At 37.3% G+C, this 10,495-nt stretch overlaps 1 long non-coding RNA gene across 1 annotated transcript in view; it reads left to right on the forward strand.

The window, feature by feature from the left end:
* LOC125911467 (uncharacterized) overlaps positions 1-9,205 on the forward strand; it is a 41,660-nt gene extending 32,455 nt beyond the window's left edge. Inside the window, exons 2-3 of the long non-coding RNA XR_007454328.1 lie at positions 310-426; positions 8,532-9,205. This is a non-coding gene — a long non-coding RNA (uncharacterized LOC125911467). The remainder of the gene's footprint in view (positions 1-309; positions 427-8,531) is intronic.
* The last annotated feature ends 1,290 nt before the right edge of the window (positions 9,206-10,495 follow it).

Below are 10,495 nucleotides of genomic sequence, written 5' to 3' on the forward strand. Positions count from 1 at the left end.
AAAAAGACAAATATCATATGACTTCCCTCATATGAGGACTGTAAGATACAAAACAGATGAACATAAGCAAAGGAAAGCAAAAAATAATATAAAAACAGGGAGGGGGACAAAAACATAAGAGACTCTTAAATATGGAGAACAAACAGAGGGTAACTGGTGGGGTTGTGGGAGAGGGCATGGGCTAAATGGGTAAGGGGCATTAAGGAATCTACTCCTGAAATCAGTGTTGCACTATATGCCAACTAACTTGGATTTAAGTTTAAAAAAAAGATTACAGGTGGAATTAAGGAGACTTAAATCTATCCACAGGGTCTTTAAATGTGGAAGAGAGAAGCAGAGGAGTCAGTATCAGAGTTAGACAACACAAAAAGGCTTGACTGGCCATTGCTGACTTTGAAGATTAAAGAGAGCTATGAACCAAGAAAGGTTAGTCATCTTTAGAAGATGGAAAAGGAAAAGAAATTCATTTTCCCTTAGAGTCCTCAGAGGGAGTACAGTCCTACTCACACCCTGCTTTTAGCCCAGGGAGACCTATTTTAGCCTTGAACTCTAGAACTGTAAGATAAATTTCTATTGTTTTAAGCCACTAAATTTGTGGTGATATGTTACAATGGCAATAGCAAAACTAATACAAAAGCAAAGAAAAAGTTTTAAGAATTGGAAATTTAAGGAGGGAATTATCTGGGAAAAGGGAAGGGAGAACAACATCAGAGAAGAAGCAATGATAACATGGATATTTGTTAACAGCAGATAAAACAGCCTTGTACCCTGCTCTCTGGGCCAACATACAGGCAGGCAGCTAACTCCCTGAAATGGGGTTATACATATGATCTGTGCTTTATACGTGGTGAAAGTGCAGGGAGACAGCAAGACCACTAAGCAGAATGGCTATGTGCTGTGATAGTCTGAAGGTGTCTTAATTGGCCTCATTAAGAGTTCTTATTTTGGCCAATAGTACTTTGCCCTCTTTTCTCCAGTGCTATATCCTAATATTCTTTTTGTTTAGTGTGGTAATTTTGTCAACCTGTCTAGACTGAACTAAATTTCTTGAGTTTTCCTTTATTGTAGGTTAGGGTGAGCAACAAAAGCCGTTCTTGTGGGGAAATACGGAGGGTGGCAGGAAAGCGGCAGCCATGTTGTAGTTCAACTATATTGTCACTTCTCTACTGGCTGGCTCTCTTTATTGGTGAGGCAGTGCCATAGTTGAAACTGGGTCACCCTCACCTAGATCCTCCTCAGCCTCCCTGAATCCTGAGGTGGGTGTTTAACTCCATGAAGAAAGAAGTGGCTTCTTCAGACCACCTACCCCATCAAGGTCAGAAGCAACAAGAACAAAGGTGTCAGACCACCTGTGAGGCTCCATCTCAAGCCGTAGGTTCTAGCTGGTTCTTGCTTTCTCCTACATCATATCTATCTTTTCTTCACAACTGCCTGCCTGTTGGACTTCAAGCTCCAACATGAGATAGGAAGACAATGGTTTACAGAAACTGCTTAACTAGTTCTCAAACTCCATAAGGTCAAATCCCTGTAATAAATCCCTTTGAATATGAGATAATGTACATGTATATATACACCCTGTTCCTCTGAATCCTTGAGTTTCCATCTTATTTGTTTCTGATGTTACCAAAAATTCTTTTCAATTTATGTGATTTGTAGGAATTATATTTAGTGCCTCTCATGGATTATTATCCATTATTATAAGTAATCATTTGTTTCTTACTTAAAGCTATCTATAAAATGCCTCTCCCTACTGCTCCTTCAACATCCCCCCCCAAAGCCTTAAAAGGATCATTCAAAATACATAACTCAGATATAATGCTAATAAAGGAACCAGTCAGTGATCCATGAATAAATTATGAATAGTGACAGAAGGCAAGGCGATGTTTGTGATTCAGCTCAACAGACTTTGCTGGCAAGAAAACATCCTGTAATCAATCCTTTGATTCTGGAAAACAGAGTTCAAAATAAAAAATGAAGTAATCCTTTAAATACAGCCAGAAAACATAAAACAAACACTTGCAAACCTAGAATTCCACTCCTCTTGACCCCTTTAAAAAATATTTAAGCTACGTGTAAAGAGTGGGGGATTTGAGAGTCAGACAGGCCTGGGTTTCAATCATGGTCCTGGCATTCCATATTCTGTGGCTTTGAGCCAACAATTTAACTTTTAAGAAGCTCAGTTTTCTTACCTACAAAATGTCAGTAATAGTACCAGCCTCATAGGATTGCTGAAAAGATTAGAAATAATATGTAAAAGTTCTGGCACGTAAAAGGCACTTGGGGTGGGGGGTGCTACCTCCTATTACTAAACAGCTCAAATGGCACATGCATCCCCTTTGTTATCTCCTGGGTGCCTGGGTGGCTCAGTCAGTTAAGCATCTGACTCTTGATTTCAGCTCAGGTCATGATCTCACAGTTCGTGAGTTTGAGCCCCACATAGGTCTCTGCACTGACAGCATGGAGTCTGTTTGGGCTTCTCTCTGTCTCCTCTCTCTGCTTCTACCCCGCTCACACACTCTCTCTTTTTCCAAATAAATTTAAAAAACTTAAAAAAAAATTTTTAATTTATAAAAAATATATCTCTGAAAACGTCTTGGAAGATCCCTACAGATGGATTCAATATACTTTGGAATTGCTTTGGGACTCATCTCACCTTCCAGACCCAAGACCCACACCCACCAAACCTTTCCTACAGAGTCTAAGGTCACACTAAAGGATGTAGGAGTTCACCCTCTTCATAGCTGGGGGAGGATGGGAGCCCAGGCGGGAGCGTTGGAGAAGAGCATCAGAGAAAGCAATGCCCTAGTCCTTCAGCAGACAGCTGCTGCTTCCGTAGCTGCACTGGGTGCTCCGTCACACGACCGGAGACCACAAAAAGAGGTCAGGCCCTTCCTGGCCCAGTTTAGAGTGAGTGGGTGAGTAGATTGCTTTCCTCTCTGACTGCTTCCAACCATTTTCCCACCTTCTTCTGTAGGTTCCCACGGTCAAACTACCAAGCCCAGGAATTCCCAAAGTGAAGATACACTGACAGCTGTGTTTGGAATCTATTTAACAGCATTTTAACAATTACACAGGGCCGAATCTGACCTTTAAATTACAGGAAACTTATCCCCAAAAGACTGAATGAAAAGGAAGAGATCACATAAATAAAAAATGTTCCCTAAATGAAATGAAATTATGGGTGAAGAAAGGAAAACATGCAAATAAAACATTATCCTATCACAGGCAATAGTTTAAAAAAACTCTGGGGCCAAGAATATAAATCTTTATTCTATAATACAAATCTTTATTCTATAATCTTAAACAGAATTCTCTTGTCCCCGACTTACACTATAAGGCATCCAAGACTATTTATTTTCTGATTCTTGCCACATGTATTACTACTATTTTAGCTTAGTAGAGTAGCGACTTCTTTTTTTAAACAGTAAACATTCATCTATTGCTCTGATAAGCCCATCTGTACTGTCTAAACACTTTTTACCTGTGGTTTAAAGTTTCTGTAGATGTGTGGCCCAAGAGAACACCACCTTTATGAATATAATGAATTATTATAGTCCTAAGAATGAAATATTGATAACATAGCATTTCTAGTACTTTTGCTTCTAGCAAAAAAGCCCAATATAAGTGAAATTTTATTCACAGAAGTTAGAATTAGACAACAGAACTCTGGTTTTAATAGCCAGTCCTCTCCTCTGATGAAATTCAAAAGTATGCCCAGATCAGATGAACAGTGTTCTTAAAAGGCTACTACTCTGGGTTGGCAAGGATTTGGGGTAAACAGTCACTTTTGAATATCCCTGTTACACATCCAAATCAATACGTCTTTCTGAAGAAAGATGGAAAAAGGATTCAAATTCTTAAAGATGTATTTATTGAAAATGTGTCTCTTTTTTCTTTCATTATTTTTTAAATGTTTTTATTTATTTTCAGAGAGAGAGAGAGAGAGAGAGAGAGAGAGACAAGAGTGTGAGCAAGGGAGGGACAGAGAGAGAGGGAGACACTCAATCTGAAGAAGGCTCTAGGCTCTGAGCTGTCAGCACAGAGCCTGACACAGGGCTCAGACTTGTGAACTGTGAGATCATGACCTAAGCCGAAGTCAGACACTCAACCTACTGAGCCACCCACGTGCCCAAAAATGTGTCTCTTTTAAAATATATATTCTTTATATATTTATATATAATATATGTATTTACAAAAAAGACATCAAGGATATGTTTTGCAATGTTATTATGACAGAAATTTGAAAGAACCTAAATGTCCTACAATAGAATATTAACTAAATTGCCAAATATTAATATGACATGATGCTATATAATCATTCACAATAACGTACAAAAATATTTAGTGATGGGAAAATATTCACATTGTAGTCAGTTAATTTGTTTACTTACTGAGTATATAAGCCAAAATGTTAACAGTATTTATTCATAAATGAAAAGATTACGAGTGATTTTTGGTTTTAACCTTGTGCTGTCTATATTTTATAAATTTTCCATGATGAATATGCATTACACTGCATTCAAATTCTGTTAGGTATTAAAAACTATTCTAGAAACTCAGAATTTTTAGCATATTTATATTTGTGTTTATTAAATTTATTTCATAGCTTATGCAAAATTACAAAAATAAATTTATGGAATTTATTTATATTTATGTTTGTATTTATTATTAGAATCATGAAATTTCATATTTGAAAGGGATCACAGGGATATCGTGAATTCTAGAGACAAAGTTTGGTCTCTAGAAATTTAAAAGACATAACTTACATCATTGAATAGACTTTTAAAATCACTAATATAAATTATGACCTCTTTAGTCCTTAAAATGGTTCCACTTGGGCCACTTCTGATTTTTTTTTTAAATAAAAGGGGATAATCTCTACTAGTTTGATAAACTATCTTTTACTTTAAGAAACAGAGGAAACAGCTCTTTACTTTTGAAAGTAGGTCAGTTGTAACATATTTCAATACAGCTTAAAATTCTTTTGAATTACTGTCTAAACATCATGGTAGTAGGATTCCGGTGAAGTAACACACTTTCTAAAACAAATTTGTATATCAGATGTCAAACCAGAAATTCTGGTAATATTTTTTTAGTCTTCCAGAATTAAACTACAGATGAATTTCTGTTTCTGTCCCCAAATGTAAACACGTACCACTGATAGATTGCCTGATCTATATAGCATCAAAAAAAAATGTCTTTTTAAATGTAATACATAGTCGAACTTTCATGGGCATTGCCCATTCTTGGGAATACTAAGCAAAAATTCATTTCTCAAACTGTATAGGTGGTTCTTCTATTAATGTGGTGGCAACTAAGCAGTAAAAATACCAAAGTCTTTTCATAAAGGGCACACCTTCAACTTTTTTTAAAACTATCTACTTAGTGCCAGGTTTGTGCGAAGTGCTGAGGATAGATACATCTGTAATAGGCCAGAGTTCCTGCCCTCGAGGAGCCTACAGAATAGAATGAATACCTGAAAATAAGCAGGCAATTAGATTATAGATTGCCAAACACTATTCTAAGAGAAGTACTCTTAGAATTTATTTATATTTATCCTATCGGATAGGACGCTGGTAGAAACCACTTGCAGGACCTGTTTAGCTCACCTTTCCCTGAAAGCTGCCTTCTATCTTTGCACCACAGCCCTGTCTGTACTATGTACCAAAAAGTCCAGCCACAGATGAGGTATTCCTGGACTGAGAGGTACATACCTGACCCAGGCTGGAACTCATCCCAAGAGAAATCTGATCAGTTAGCTGTGGCAGTTGAATAAGTACAGTTATGTAAAATCAGGGGTTGTTGGGGGTGGTTGTTGGAGGCTACATACAAGTAGAGAAAAGAAGGCTACTCTGCTGGGGTTGGAAGAAGAAATGGAACTCAATCCACTTGGGAAGAATCCTCTTCCAAGGGGCTCACCATTGTGGCTAGCAAGTTGGTGCTGGTTTTTGTTAGGAGGCCTTAGTTCCTCTCCACAGGACTAGTTGAGGAATGACAGCTGGTTCCCTCGATCCAAGAGGCCAAGGCAGAAGACGTAATACTTTTCATAACCTTGTCTCTGAAGCCACATACCAGTGTTTTCACTGTTATTTGTGACCAGCCATCCTGCTTAACTGGACTAAGACTTTAAAATGGTAATGTTGGAAATGGCGGCAGCAGCTAGTGCTGCCATTGAGAGGGGCAATATCAATCTTTCTCAAAGGGATAGGCAGGTATGTATAAGGAGGAAAGGGCAGAAGGAGACTAAATGGGCCGTCATATGCCTGTTAAGAACTACTTTGTGCTAAGTAGTGTCATGATGGGGATGCCACATACATTGGGTCAAAGGATCAGAGACACTGCTCTCCAAGGTATGAGAAGTTCCTGATACACTCTTAGCTTTTGTATAAATGTACGGATTTGGGGGAGAGGTTTTAAGGCAGATTGAACCCCTTTAGAGTAGTCCTAAATAGAATCCTAGTTCTAAAATGTCCTAAATTTCAGAGTTTAAGACTAAGGACTTAATCCTAAAATTTAGGGTTCTGGGGAATCCTATTATTTTCTGGGAGTAACATTGACTTTTTTGGATGGCTATCTTCTAGCATAATGGACACAGTGTTCCCATCTCTTCATATGTACAGTCTCTATGTTTTCAGAACAAAACCATAGGATATAATTTGATAATGGGCAGGGTATTTGAAATTAGAACTGTCATTGAAATCCCTACTTTCTCTTAGATATATAAACCAGTTCTTTTATGTTCCGTGTATATAGCAAAATAACTATGGAGGAGTATAACCAATTAATAGAATTTCAGGGTTCTTGAGGATGAGTGGCTTCTAAAGAAGCTAACTACATTTTTTTAGGTGTTCATAGATCAAAAAAAAAACCTCCCCAAACAAAAAACAACCCTTCAGGATAGGGTTGAATTTTGTGTTTTGTTTTAATATCACACATTTAAAGAAATATACAACATTATATTTTCATTACAATTCTCAGAGGTGAAAAACATAATGTAGTTAATTAAATAAAATAAATTCTCCTAAGAACCCCAGAGTCGATAGAGGTAAATGATCTCTAAGGACAGGAAAAAGAAAGAAAGAAAGACAAAGAAACAGAACAAAAGAACATTGCAGTGGGTTTTCTAAGTACATTGGAAATCAATTCAGATAACATCTGGGTACAAGAGAGGCTCTATGTAGTCTCAAACAGAAAATCAAAACAAAGGGCAGATATAAACTGTAAACTAGAACATAAAAGAGAATCAGATTTAGGGCACAATGTGACTATAGTGACCCCTGCTGGAGCCTTTTTTTTTTTTTTTTTTTTTTTTTTTTTTTTAACTGAAGAAGCCAAATCAAGGCTGTGTAAGGTTAAAAAGTTTTCATAGAATAATTGCATTTGGAAGCTAGGAGAGGCTTAGAGGATATGTAGCATTATCTCTTTAACTCATGACTGATGAAATAGACTTTGGTCCAGAGAGGTTAAACGACATGCTTTAGGTCACAGAATTGGGATTACCAGGAAATAGACATCTGCCGAGTTCTTGGGCCTGTTTACACAGATGGAGTTTTATGTCACAACAAATAAAAATGTCTATAACCCACAAAATGAAGAGGGCAAGCAAAACCTCAGGAACCTACACTGATTTTAAAATAAATTATACATTTGATTTGGTAAATGAGGACTCAACTTTACTAAAAAGAAAAATTTCTAATTGATATTAACATGACAGTTTTTTTTTCTTTCCTCTTTGGCCTGTCAGTTTATATAACTTCGTATCAGACTCAAGTTTATTTTTGGAGTGTTAAGTTGTTCTGTCCTCTACTAGGTCACCTGTGTTCCCCATCTCTGCTATTTTGATCTTTTTGAAATATTTCTTTGGGTTTGAGTATGCTTTTTATGTCCTTCCCCATTCTTTACCCCTAAGAAAACTCTTGATAATGTACTAAGAAAAAGGACAAAAGAAAAATAGCACAATGGTAGTGGTTCTTACACCAGGATTTTCTGGAAAGCCTGACTCTGATTCTTACCCTCTACTCAGTGCACTGGAGTCACCCATTCCAGCATACCCTTTGCTGCTTTAACTTTCTTCCATCAATCAACAGCTCTCTCCACTCCATAAATCAAGAGTTCCCCCAGGATATCATGACACTGGGATTTGTGCATTCATTCTCTTGTCACTCTACCAGAAAGTAAAATCCTGGTCCCTGCTTATACTCTTAGGCAGTTATGGAACCTTTGGCAAAGCCACTTTACTCCTTCTGCATTTCAATTGTGTCATCTTTAAAATGTATATAATCATATTAGCTATACTTTAAAGTGTTTCAGTGATAATAAAATAAAATATTTGAATGAGCTTTGAAAATGTAAAGAATTATGTGCAGGATATATTTGAGACATTATTTTTATTATTTCTTTGTAATTTATTTCCTCTACAACTATTCAAGCAGGTAGCCAGATTATTTTCTATTTCTTTACTTCTGGAATTTTTTTGCATGGAGAAATCTTAAGCTACTTGAGGTTAAAAATATTCTTCTTATCTTTTATAGAAAAGATTATATTAGGAGTTCTGGAGAAGGAAAGAAGAGGAGGGCGTCAAGTAAAGAGAACAAGATAGAATTAGAAGTTTGAAGACAGAACAAGATAGAAGTTTGTCCCAATATGACCAGATAGATTATAGAAGTTTGTTGATTTCATGACCAATGGGGACACAATAGAGCCTACCCTGCACCTATGGAAGATGGCAAGGCCACAAGGTAGAAGACTTCATGATATATGTGTTAAAACCTGACTGTCCACTTTACCTGGCAGAGAGATAAACAGAAGTAGAGATCTACATTGATTCACAGATAAGTGGCTATTTGGACAAGGAGGCTAGAAAAAATAAGTCAGAGGCTTGAAGAAAACAGGACTGGTAGACTGGTTAAAAGGAGATCTGAAGAAGAGTTATATGGATGGGCTTCTCAGAGAGGGGAGAGTGAGGATATTGTGTCCCATATAAATGCTTAATAAAAGACATCCACTGACAAAAGATTTTCAATAATCAAGTAAACAATGTGACAAATCCTGTGGATATCAGTTAGCTGTCTTTCCCAGCCACCCTGGTGCTTGTATAATGGGCTCAGGAATATAATGGTCCTGGCAACAGTGTGGGCTTAAGAACACAGACTTCACCACACCCTTCACCAAGCCTGATCTGGCTACTATCACTGATGAGTGCCTATCTCACCACCATCAGAGACTAAGTTTCTAAAATGGCACGAATCCCAGGATCTGCCAGCACCTGATGGCAGACGTATTACACTGAACCTATATTATCATAGAGGACAAGACACTTAACTTGGCTATGGATTTGCCTTCTTTGCCTATAATGTTTCTGGTAGCACCACTATCCATGGATTTAGGGACTTCCTTGTTCACAGTCCTAGAATCCCATAATATATTGCTTTTGACTAAGAAATTCCATTTAAAGAATTAGAGTTGAAGACATAGGTCATGTCCATATGAAGAAGGTGGTTTGATAAAATGGTGGAATGCACTATTGACAACTCAGTACATTGCCACAAGTGGGACTGGGAGCTGTCACACAAGTTTTACTATATTTCCTAAGCCGGCAACCCATATATAATGCTATTTCTTCCATAGCCATCATACTTAGCTCTAAGAACCAAAATGTAGAAGTAGTGGTGACTCCTTTACTGTAATTCCTATTGACGGAACTCATGCAACTTTTGTTTCCATCCCCACAATTTGTTCTTAGTTTCCAAAGGAAGAATACTCTCTCTAAGAAATACCAGAAGGGCTCCACTGAATGGGATTTGAGATGGCCACATTAGCCACTTTGGGTTCTTCATGCCACTGAACCAACAAGCAAAGGAGGGGGTTACTGCATTGGCTGGGGCAACTGATCCTAATTATAAAGTAGAAAAAGGGTTGGTACTACAAAGCAGAGAGGGAAGACTATGTCTGGAGGTCCAGGGATTCTCTGGGCAGCTCTTAATACTCCCACATTGATGATGAAAGCTATTAGAAGATTAGAGCAACCTAAGTCAAGCAAGAATCACTAACGGTTCAGATGTTTCAAGAATGAAAGTTTAGATCACTGTAACCGACTATCTCAGGTAATATTATAACAGGTTATCAAGCAAAAAGAAATATTATATCAGACAGAGGAAGAAATGTTACTTCTACTGACAGCAAACACTCAGTGAAATGTGGGGACTCAACATAGCTGGATCATTGGAACCTACCCAAATATTTCTATTTTGGGGATACCATGCTCCCAATCGGTGCTTAGAAAGTCTACATTGTAATGCATAAAGCTGTAAAATCAAATGTAGGTTTGATTTTTGGTACCTCAGACCCACTGATACAAGAAATAAGGCTTCTTCTTTTTTTTTTTTAAGGTAGTCAAGGAAATTTTCTGATTCTCTGACAGTACCTTGAGCTAATAATATAAATCCCTGAATTTATCATTTTCTTTATGTAAGCTTTCCAGTATAATCAGAACAAC

This window comes from Panthera uncia (genome assembly GCF_023721935.1).
Source record: "Panthera uncia isolate 11264 chromosome C1 unlocalized genomic scaffold, Puncia_PCG_1.0 HiC_scaffold_3, whole genome shotgun sequence".
Taxonomy (NCBI): Eukaryota; Metazoa; Chordata; class Mammalia; order Carnivora; family Felidae; genus Panthera; species Panthera uncia.